The sequence below is a fragment of the Ylistrum balloti genome, unplaced genomic scaffold (assembly GCF_031769215.1).
Source record: "Ylistrum balloti isolate Yb309-2 unplaced genomic scaffold, AGI_CSIRO_Ybal_v1 Utg370242, whole genome shotgun sequence".
NCBI lineage: Eukaryota > Metazoa > Mollusca > Bivalvia > Pectinida > Pectinidae > Ylistrum > Ylistrum balloti.
The window spans coordinates 1324930-1337278 of record NW_026782196.1 but is presented as its reverse complement, the minus strand read 5'-3'; positions in this window follow the sequence as shown (position 1 = coordinate 1337278).

Below are 12349 nucleotides of genomic sequence, written 5' to 3'. Positions count from 1 at the left end.
AGATATTTCCGCACAATCATATATGGTAAACATTGCTAAATCTGATCGTCCTTATTATCTCTATCCTACTGCATTAAACATTCACTAGATCGTTACTGATGTGAATCTTTTCTAACCAGAAGACCTAATGTTACTCTATGTTTACTTTGAAATCCCTGTTGTAAGTTAAATTCTGATTTACTGCCTGATTATCTTAGTAAAAGCTCAGTTCAGCTCTGTGTGAACCAGGATCTCATAATGTTTTGGACAATCCTTTATCTAAAAACAGAAGGATTTAACTGCTTATTTTGCAACCATTATATCATTGATATTAACATACTTATCAAGTGCTGTCATAATTTTGAGGACACTACAAATAGACAAAAACTTCAGGATGTGCGATGTTTTATTGGAAAATCCTTTTCTCATAATTTTGTAAGCCTTAAAAAGCGAGGATGGATAAAAAACATTGACTATAAATAAAATTGAGAATTGCTGCTGCCTGTTAAATTTTCTTATCGTGACATCCTTGATAATTCCATTCTAAGTATTAGATGAATACTGTTTCAGGAGCCGCCTATATATCTCTCTTTTGTTCATATTTTGCCCTGGTTTTATCTAATGTTGGTATTTTCTTTTTGCTTATTTGAAGTATATAACAGTATTAGTAACAGTGACTTGTACAATAAATGCACGTGAAGGCTGGGTTTGTTTAACGTTTCTTATCATTAGACTGGATTCATTTTCAGTTTTTCATTTTCCATTTAAACATTATCTACAAATATCATGTCATTAATTATCCACTGATCTCGCATTACACTTTGAGACGAATCCTGTAATATAATCCAATTGCTTGTGAATTATTGTCATTGAAATGGAGATATTCATGACAAAATATTTTTATAAATGAAAAATCAGTTAGTTGAAATTATTGTGACGTGATCATTCGTGTTAAATGTTGTCCTGTCAATATTGTTGATATGAAGTGGAGAGTTTAAAATTCTTCATTCTCGCGTGTGTATTTATAATGTAATTATATTTATTTAACGAGTATTTAAAATTGTAATTGTTACTGTTGTTACTGTTTATAGAAACAGTCATACAAGACTGTCGCATGATGTACCATTCCATAACACTTCTGGATAAATAATAGGTGTGGCGTGGACACTGTATGTTGAATAAGGTAACAGGTAACCATAATCAGGAACAGAAGTTCACACCATGCCACCTTTAATATCTATGAGTAGTGTTACACAAAATACGGGAATTCCTATTTTATTTAAATCACCTGTTATGATACCTATAAAAACCTATTTGCAGATGAATGCACTTGATGTATTGGTGTTTGCAAATTGTTTTTCTTTCATACCAGCAGGAAACGAAACATATTCTTATCAATGTTTATGATTAATTTCTTTAAAAGGTTTCAAAATTAAACAAAAAAATATGAATGTATAAATGTGATATTTTGATTAAGGATTATTTTAATCACTACACCTATCAGCTTGTGTCACATGACATGACGTCATTGGCAACTAATTCACACCATTTTCAGCCACTCAAAATTCATTCATTAATGGGCCTGTCATATTTCAAACGGAAATGTATAAAGATATGAAAAATTACTTATTCATTGTTTATTGTTTGTGTGCATTATATTTGAATATTTTATGTCGTAGTCCAGGTGAAAGTGTAAATATTTGTTTCATTCATTTAAAAACGATATTCTAATAGATCCACCACAAGGTGGCATGCTGCCATTCCTCAAGTTGTCAATTGGAATTGACATATGTCACATTTTCTTTCACTATCAGGCTGTCTTGTATCGAACTCTTAATTTATCTTAAAATTCTGTTCACATGTGTGTCGGGGAAAACCCACATAGTTGTAGTCATAGACGCCAGTTTCTTTCACATCTTTGTGACATATGCTACTACATTCCACTTCTTAAACCCATTTAGGTAAATCCCATCTGGAAACTTAAGCTGATATTTCAATTTTGGTATGTTGGCTTATATCTTAGGTATTCAGTATATAACATATACGCTTTACCATACATTTACATAAAGCGTATGTTATTTAAGGAGAAAATGTTGAAGTTATGCTTTTGTTTTATTTCTTTCTACCGAGTATTTGTTTGTAAGAATCATGAATCAGTTCCATGTTAATCCAACGACTTGATAAGTGATGATTGAAGCCAGCAACTGTAAACTGTGGTTTAATAGCGTAAAGTTGCATTGTATAAAAGAAGCATGTGTTCAGGAAGATTGAAATATTGTGTTTTTGAATTTTGTGAGTTAGAATAAAATCAGAAAGAATAAATATATTGAGTTGGCGTTATTATCGATTTACATATATTAAGACAATTCCTTTTGTTATGGAGTGTAAACAACACATATTAATACTGATATAAGTGAGAAAATTCCTTGGGTTATGGAGTGTATACATGACATATTAATACCGGTAAAGGTGAGAAAATTCCTTGGGTTATGGAGTGTATACATGACATATTAATACTGGTAAAGGTGAGAAAATTCCTTGGGTTATGGAGTGTATACATCACATATTAATATTGATAAAGGTGAGAAAATTCCTTGGGTTATGGAGTGTATACAACACATATTAATACTGGTAAAGGTGAGAAAATTCCTTGGGTTATGGAGTGTATACAACACATATTAATACTGGTAAAGATGCGAAAATTCCTTGGGTTATGGAGTGTATACAACACATATTAATACTGGTAAAGGTGAGAAAATGCCTTGGGTTATGGAGCGTATACAACACATATTAATACTGGTAAAGGTGAGAAAATGCCTTGGGTTATGGAGCGTATACATATTAATACTGATGAATGTGCCACAAGTTATTATTAAAATATCAAAACAACATTTCTTATTGTATTAGTCTAAAACACGACCACTGCCAGACAGGCAGACAACCTGAATAATTTGTGGGGGAAATTGACACAGGTTAACGACGTTGCTTCGGCTTGGAAATCCAAACAAAGCGATGAAAGCCCTAGACTCAATACAGCAAGAGAAGCATTACTGCCTACTTCAGATCTCCTGGGTCCTCTGGTCGTATTGGCAAGTGTGATTGTTAAAGAATTCTCGTTTGAATGGTGCCAAGGGATCTCGGTCCTAGTGGTGCTGAGTGTTCCAAGTTCTAGTGGTGCTGAGGGTTCCAAGTTCTAGCGGTGCTGAGGGTTCCAAGTCCTAGCGGTGCTGAGGGTTCCAAGTCCTAGCGGTGCTGAGGGTTCCAAGTCCTAGCGGTGCTGAGGGTTCCATGTCCTAGTGGTGCTGAGTGTTCCAAGTCCTAGTGGTGCTGAGGGTTCCAAGTTCTAGTGGTGCTGAGGGTTCCAAGTCCTAGTGGTGCTGAGGGTTCCAAGTCCTAGTGGTGCTGAGTGTTCCAAGTCCTAGTGGTGCTGGGTGTTCCAAGTCCTAGTGGTGCTGAGGGTTCCAAGTCCTAGTGGTGCTGAGGGTCCCAAGTCCTAGTGGTGCTGGGTGTTCCAAGTCCTAGTGGTGCTGAGGGATTGCTCTCCGAATGATGCCAAGGGACCTTAGTCCTAGTGATGTTAAGGGATACCTGCCCTAGTGTTGTTAAGGGATACCTGCCCTAGTGATGTTAAGGGATACCTGCCCTAGTGTTGTTAAGGGATACCTGCCCTAGTGATGTTAAGGGACCATTATCTGAGTGATGTTAAGGGACCTCTATCTAAGTAATGTTAAGGGGTTCCTGTTTAATTGATGCTTAAGGATCGATGGTACCAATCCTGCAAAATAGTAATGGTAATCAAGTTCTGCTGATTAGGTTCATAAAGTGGTAAGGTTTGTAGAATTTACCTCCAAATTTGATTTGACTATGCTTTGTTTATCACAGATAAACTTTAAACACCACACATAAGCAATAATATAGTTGTATTTGGATGCAGCATACATGTACTGCTCATCACGAAGTTCACCACGAATGATAGTCTAATGCCATATTTTCCTCTCTATAAACCGCACCCGAGTATAAGCAATTTTTTATTTTTTATTTGATCAGCATATAAGACGCACCCTTTCTTACGATGTGGTAATCGCTATATTGACCAATTTCCATTGTTATAACAGAAAACGGAAGGCAATTTATCAAGATCGTCAGTGAAACACTTAATATAAGTTTGCAAATACACAGATAATTCTTTATTTTATTGGTGTGTTTAAAAAACGTAAAATAACAATCTTCGAACTCGCTTGGCTTGGGAGCCTTCAAAGATTGTCGACGCACAGATATAGGGCTTGTTACGGTTTACTAAACAATATCTCCATCGGTTTCTGTACTGTAAAATATAAGCGTAGGTTGCTGACAAAATTCGTATAGTCCCAAATTATTTATTGAAAGTAACACGAAGTTATTCTTAACGCGAACAAGTATGGCGGTCGTTCCAGAATTTGACCCGATTACCTATTGTTCCCAGGATGCAGTAGGCTCTTGTTAAGTGGCGCTATGGCTATATAAGTAACCACGAAAGTTCATAAGATATTAGTGTAATTCATATTAAAAGGTATGATTAATTAAATAAATGAGAATGTTATTTTTCTTCAATCTTAAAATAATCCTGCATATGGTAGCAAATTACTGCTCTAGAAGATCGGTTACAGTCACAAACACGTGAAGGACAGGTACTCGTAAAAACTTGGTACCAAAGTCTTGTACTGGTGGACTAGTATCCTTGGTTTAAACCACTATTTTTTTATTCTTTCGGAAGCTTTGTGATACCAATGCTCCTCCTTCTTAACTAGAATATAGACATCCTAGGACAAATACAATCTTTCATACATTTAGGATGAGATAGATTTAAACAAATACAGGGAGATACAGACTGTGTGTTCCGGAAGAGTAAACGTCTTCTGCTTCCTCAAAAAGTAATTTCTATCGAATGGACACCCTGATAATTTCTCTCTAGTAGTTTTAGCCAAATGTCATTTTTGTTCTAACCGCTAGATCATATAGTCATACAATTCGCCTCCCCGATTGCCACTATTATCTTTTTGGCTTCCTATCACTTTATCGGTTTCCTTTGGCTGGCCCATTGTCAAGATCTACTGAACCAGCTTCCTTTTTATTCAGCATTTAGAGATGTGTCAGTACATTAGCAGCATACAATAGCGAAATTTTGATTTAACATTTTTATTTATTGTGTAAAAAATTTACCAAGCCCTATTTCTGCTAAAAAGACGTTAAATCAGCATGTTGACAGATAAGGAAACAGGACCAGTGGAGTTTCCGGCATTGTAACATTTGATGGATTTCATCGCAGTTACGGAGTCCTTACAAATCGTTTGATCTACTGGAAGGATAGGAGTATTTTGCGGATAACAAAATGACAGAAATATCTTAATCATGCATTGCTACAAACGAAAAACGGGATGCATAATTCTCTCCACTGAAAAGAGGCCGTACAAGAACGAGAAGAACGGAATAATGACGTATGGTCAAATAATCTGTCTCATCAACACGAGCGAAAACATTTGCAGTTATCAATTAATTTTGATAACAAAAGCAAGAAACCGTCTTGTCACCTGCTTCGTCAAACAAAGCACTTTTCCTGTTGGGCTCCGAATAAAAAAAAATGATTGATTCCGCTAAAATGCTTTTGGACAAATTTGGACAAAATCTAATCATTCATTCCTACAGGAGGAGTAGGATTTTAAAGAATTTGTTCTATTTCCCCTATTGGGCCCTGCCCATCGCGCGACCCAAGGTATGTAAAAAGATCTACCATTCCCCCCATCACGCGAAAATTTACTTTTGGTAGGTTTACAAGTCCAGAGAACTTCCACACAGTCTAGACATTGTAAATATGCTGGGAAGTAAAGTTATTGAGAAAAAATGATAGAAATACTTGGTTTAAAACATTCCATTACCTTAATTGACACATATACAAGTTAGTAGAACAATGTTTTATCTTCCTATTGATGTATGACTCGCGCTAATGTAAACTATATATAAAACACTGCCTGAATGCTGCCCCTTGTGAGGATCGCCATAAAAATAAGGAGGAACTCTGACCATCGTGCGCGATCAAGCTAAATATAAAATCGCTGATAATCAGAATTGTTCGGACTTCGGCGCACCTGCCATCAGAGTAAAGAGTGACTTTCACGTTCCCGAATGAGAAGAGGTAAACAACAACTGTGATGTATACGAACATCAAACACGTCATATCATACAAACAAAGAAAACAATAACGTCCGTAAAAACTCTGAGAATCTTCATAAACCGCGATGTACATAAATAAAACAACTCTTTTACAGGAATATTTCCTTCGGTTTGGTAATGTCAATAGAATAAAAGTTCTTATAACACAACCAGTAGATGATTAGAGTGTGACGTTTCAATGACTACACGACAACCTTCATCTTATAATACAACCAGTAGAAGATTAGAGTGTGACGTTTTGATGACTACACGGTCACCTTCATCTTATAATACTACCAGTAGAGGATTTGAGTGTGACGTTTTGATGACGACACGGTCACCTTCATCTTATAACACAACTAGTAGAGGATTAGAGTGTGACGTTTTGATGACGACACGGTCACCTTCATCTTGTAACACAACCAGTAGAAGGTTAGAGTGTGACGTTTCGATGACGACACGGTCACCTTCATCTTATAATACTACCAGTAGAGGATTAGAGTGTGACGTTTTGATGACGACACGGTCACCTTCATCTTATAATACTACCAGTAGAGGATTAGAGTGTGACGTTTTGATGACGACACGGTCACCTTCATCTTATAACACAACTAGTAGAGGATTAGAGTGTGACGTTTTGATGACGACACGGTCACCTTCATCTTGTAACACAACCAGTAGAAGGTTAGAGTGTGACGTTTCGATGACTACACGGTCACCTTCATCTTATAATACTACCAGTAGAGGATTAGAGTGTGACGTTTTGATGACGAGACGGTCACCTTCATCTTATAATACTACCAGTAGAGGATTAGAGTGTGACGTTTTGATGACGACACGGTCACCTTCATCTTGTAACACAACCAGTAGAAGGTTAGAGTGTGACGTTTCGATGACTACACGGTCACCTTCATCTTATAATACTACCAGTAGAGGATTAGAGTGTGACGTTTTGATGACGACACGGTCACCTTCATCTTGTAACACAACCAGTAGAAGGTTAGAGTGTGACGTTTCGATGACTACACGGTCACCTTCATCTTATAATACTACCAGTAGAGGATTAGAGTGTGACGTTTCTATGACTACACGGTCACCTTCATCTTATAATACTACCAGTAGAGGATTAGAGTGTGACGTTTTGATGACGACACGGTCACCTTCATCTTATAATACTACCAGTAGAGGATTAGAGTGTGACGTTTCTATGACTACACGGTCACCTTCATCTTATAATACTACCAGTAGAGGATTAGAGTGTGACTTTTTGATGACGACACGGTCACCTTCATATAACACAACCATTACAAGATTAGAGTGTTAATTTTCTATAACTACATGGTCACCTTTATCTTATAACACAATCAGTAGACGATTAGATCGTGACGTTTTGATGACTACACGGTCACATTTATCTTATAACACAACAGTAGAAGATTAGATCGTGACATTTCGATGATTACACGGTCAACTTCATCAGACAAATGACCAGTGTGGAGCATACTGGCACCGACGTACCTAGTGAACGAGATGTTACGGAATCGACCAACTTTTTCGGCTGCACTGTAATCCTATGTGCACCAAGGTCGAAAACAGAGTGACGTAATGGTAAACTGATCATAGAAAAAATAAACAAGCTGGTTACAATGCTGTCGATTCGGCCACGTCCTTCTAGGTCTCGACTGTGAGATCAGGGGTCCAAAGTTTGAACATCTAAACGACATGCTCAGAGAGTCAAGTAGACCAAGAAGCACGAAATTTATTGAAATATGGGACAGTGGACCGCCCCCCCACCCCCCTCCCCCCTCCCCCTCCCCCACCCCCACCCCCCACCTAGATTTTGACTTTTCTATCGATTACTTTGAAAAATTGTTAGTAAATTCCATCCATATAAAATCCATATTACTATTTGTCGCTCATGACATGTACTAGACGTGACAGTTTCTGTGGGCGCCATTGATCAAACTATTTTATACGACTGCCTGGATATGACAATAACAGCTAGGGGTTGTTATGGAAACCAAGGCGTTTAATCGCAATACCATAGGCAGAAAGAATTAATGATTCAAAACAGATTTTATAATGTAGATCAAAACACATAACAGCTTACGCACACGGAAAGCACTACCACCAAACCATATCACTGCCACCCAACAATATCCCTACCACCCTACAATAATACTACCACCCTACAATAGTACTACCTCCCTACAATAGTACTACCACCCTTACAATAGTACTACCACCCTTACAATAGTACTACCTCCCTACAATAGTACTACCACCCTTACAATAGTACTACCACCCTTACAATAGCACTACCACCCTACAATAGTACTACCACCCTACAATAGTACTACCTCCCTACAATAGTACTACCACCCTTACTATATTACTACCACCCTTACAATAGTACTACCACCCTACAATAGTACTACCACCCTACAATAGTACTACCTCCCTACAATAGTACTACCACCCTTACAATATCACTACCACCAAACAATAGCACTACCACCAAACAATAGCACTACCATCCAACAATATCACTACCATCCTAAAATAGCACTACCACCCAATATCACTACCACCCAACAATAGCACTACCACCTAACAATAGCACTATTAACTAGCAATATCACTACCACCCAACAATAGCATTACTAACTAACAATATCACTACCACCCAACAATAGCACTACTAACTAACAATATCACTACCACCCAACAATAGCACTACCACCCTACAATAGTACTACCACCCAACAATAGCACTACTAACTAACAATAGCACTACCACCCAACAATAGCACTACCACCCAACAATAGAACTACCACCCTACAATAGCACTACCACCCAACAATAGCACTACCACCCTACAATAGCACTACCACCCTACAATAGCAATACTACCCTACAATAGCACTACCACTCAACAATAGCACTACCACCCTACAATAGTACTACCACCCTACAATAGCAATACCACCCTACAATAGCACTACCACCCTACAATAGCACTACCACCCTACAATATCACTACCACCCTACAATAGCAATGCCACCCAACAATAGCACTACCACCCTACAATAGCACTACCAACCTACAATAGCAATACTACCCTACAATAGCACTACCACCCTACAATAGCACTACTACCCAAGAATAGCACCCAACAATAGCGCTACCACCCAACCACGGAAATGTAAAAATCTAAGGATGATTCAAGTTAGCTGAGATTTCACCACTATAGTATATATAAGGCCTGTTTTGCCGCAAGAATATCGTCCCTGTGATGAATAGAGGTATACAGAGAGGACGCATACGCAGTGACTAGAAAACTGTGTGTAGGAATTCTGCCAAGATCGTTTCCTTAAAGTACGAGTTTACTCTGATGGCAAGTAGTTTGAGATAATAGTCAATCATGGTCGACAACTTTTCTATAGGTCCGCCTACAGCACGAACTGTAGGTCTACCTGGGTTTCCGGGTTTGTGTATTTTGGACAGGAGATGGAAAAGAGGTGTCCAGACAGCCTTGATAGTGTTGAATGAAGCTATGTCTTCAGCGTGTTTAGATTTGACCTTTTGATAAAAAGGATTATTATTGTATCATTACTACCATATATAAACTAATATTTAGTTTTAGGTTACCCTTATTTAAAATGGCAATCATATGCAGGAGGTCAATGTATAGGTCATTGAAGGTCATAGGTCAATCAAGTCATTATCTTCTATGCTGTAGCTAGAGAACAACAAAGTATGTCTGTTCTGTGGACACTATTTTCTGCATACTCTGTGTATATCAAAAACATTGATGTGTACGGATTCCAAGAAAAATTGATTAAAAATCAACGATTTGCAAAAGATGAATCAAAACAGATCTCTGGTTTTTCAGTTATTCTGTCCACAAGCCCTTTCACCTGGCATGATAGCACAAGTTAGTGGGCTTTGTCCACCAGCTTAAAAAAAAAGACACAAGAATCCATTACTAACAAAAACTTAGATTTTATTGGGTTTCTTTTTCACTTTCTATACATCTGAGTACAGACTCGAGAAGTGATTAATCTACATACAAGTCCTGGGACAAATGACTCATACTTTTCTTAAATGTCCCTTTAAAATTAGGACATTAAACATGATAATATGGTTAGGGAATACTGACTATTTTCTGGTATTTCAGGGGAAAATGTCCCAATGTTTTAAAATGCAGATAAATCACTGTTCAAGATGGCAATGACAATGTTTTTAATCCCTATGTACCAGGTCCATGCTGGGTTCAGCCTAACAATTACAGCCTGTTGTATATAGGGTTGAATATACACCAAAGAGTGTCACAACAGTCAGACTTATTGCAGCTTAAACATAATCCATAAAAAACTACTTTCATTTTAAATTGATAGTGTAACACAAACAAAAACAAAATCATTAATAAGAAAATCGACTTTGTAATATCAAACAGTATTTTCAATATAATTCAATATAGAGATTTAATAACTTAAATTACAGTATTTTCTTACATTTCCTTGAAATTACTTTGTGATAGAAAAGTGTCAACATAAACAGAAGTTTAGCTCTGTGAAACCAAATTTTAATTAATTTCTATAAATCAGTACAAATAGAATCTTAAGCAGTGGAATCAGATTTTTGAGAATGAAAACTTTACTTTCTTCACTTTCCAGACAAAGGTTGACTCTCAACTCTTGTACAAAGTATGTAAGTAAAAATAGGAAATAATAAAAGATAAAAAAAAATAATTGAAAATAAAATTCAGGATGGAGTGAACTGAGAATTAAGAAACGCATCTGCACAAAAGATACAGATATGTCACTGTTTTAGCGAAATAACAAGAAAGGACGGAAAGTGAAATACAAAAATGCACACTATTAATGAACTGCACACACTGCTGATGGTATCAACCTAACAGACAGAATGATAGTTTCAGAAATGAAATATATGCCATATGTAGATTAGAAATTGAAGAGAAAAAATTAACTGCTACACTCACATAAGTTCCTATGTAACTAGATTATTTTTAAAAGGTATATTCACAACCAATGAGCCTAATTATGAAAAAAATCACAATGAAAGCTATTCTGTAAATGATTAATCACAATATCACAATTGAACTAAATCTACAACAAAGAAAAGATTTGTGACTAACTGACAACTCATATTATGTAATTGGTTCTGCTAACCTAACTTGTGAGTGTCTAGACATTATTATTGCACATATATGTAAGACATAAATCATTACTACATCACATGGACATTAGGGTAGAAGAGGTACCTGGATTTCAAAACAACTTTATAGCTTATTTTTCATCTACATAAGGGACCATTGCACAAAATGTATATCTCCTTTCCTTTAATCAAATACTTCTAACACATATAATGGTGATATTTTACAACAGAGGAAAGATAAGGGCCATTGCACTAATAATATACTATAGAGTTTCTTCCCTTTTAACAAAACACTTTCTAATACTAAATTTCATGGTAGAATTGTAATGCATGTTATTAACATTTTCCTACAGGAATGAACAAATGTGAATAATAATGATTATTATGATAGTATATATATATATATATATATTTACCCATTTCCAATGATTATGATCTAAATATAAATATACATATTTATCTTACCCTTCACCCAGCATGAACAGTCAATCTAGAACACAACCTTCCATTATAATACAGCTATATTTATGTATCCACCATCCTTACACACATAGAACAACAGCATGCTCTGTGTGTAGACATATATCAGACAACGACACATATCATGGGACAGGCATTTTCATAATCACAACATTTCAGTAAATCTTACAATATAGATAATATATAGATATATGCTGTCCTTGACTGGCAACAGACTTCATATGAAATCCAGGAAGAGCAGTCAAAGTATTGCCGAGATTCTCTGTAAATACATATAGGAATGTCATGTAGTAAAGCAATGGCATAACATCACTTCAAATCCTAGTTAAGTCCACTTTATTTTCTGTTAATCTGAACAGACAATTCCCAAAACAGATCTCACAGTCAATAGTAACAGTACAATATAAAATTCATAAATTCAGAGACAACAGAAAATCTCAACAAAATAAAAATAAATAACAAAATGCCTTAAATATGATAAGTCTGTAACAAATTTAAACACAATGTAATACATAACTAAA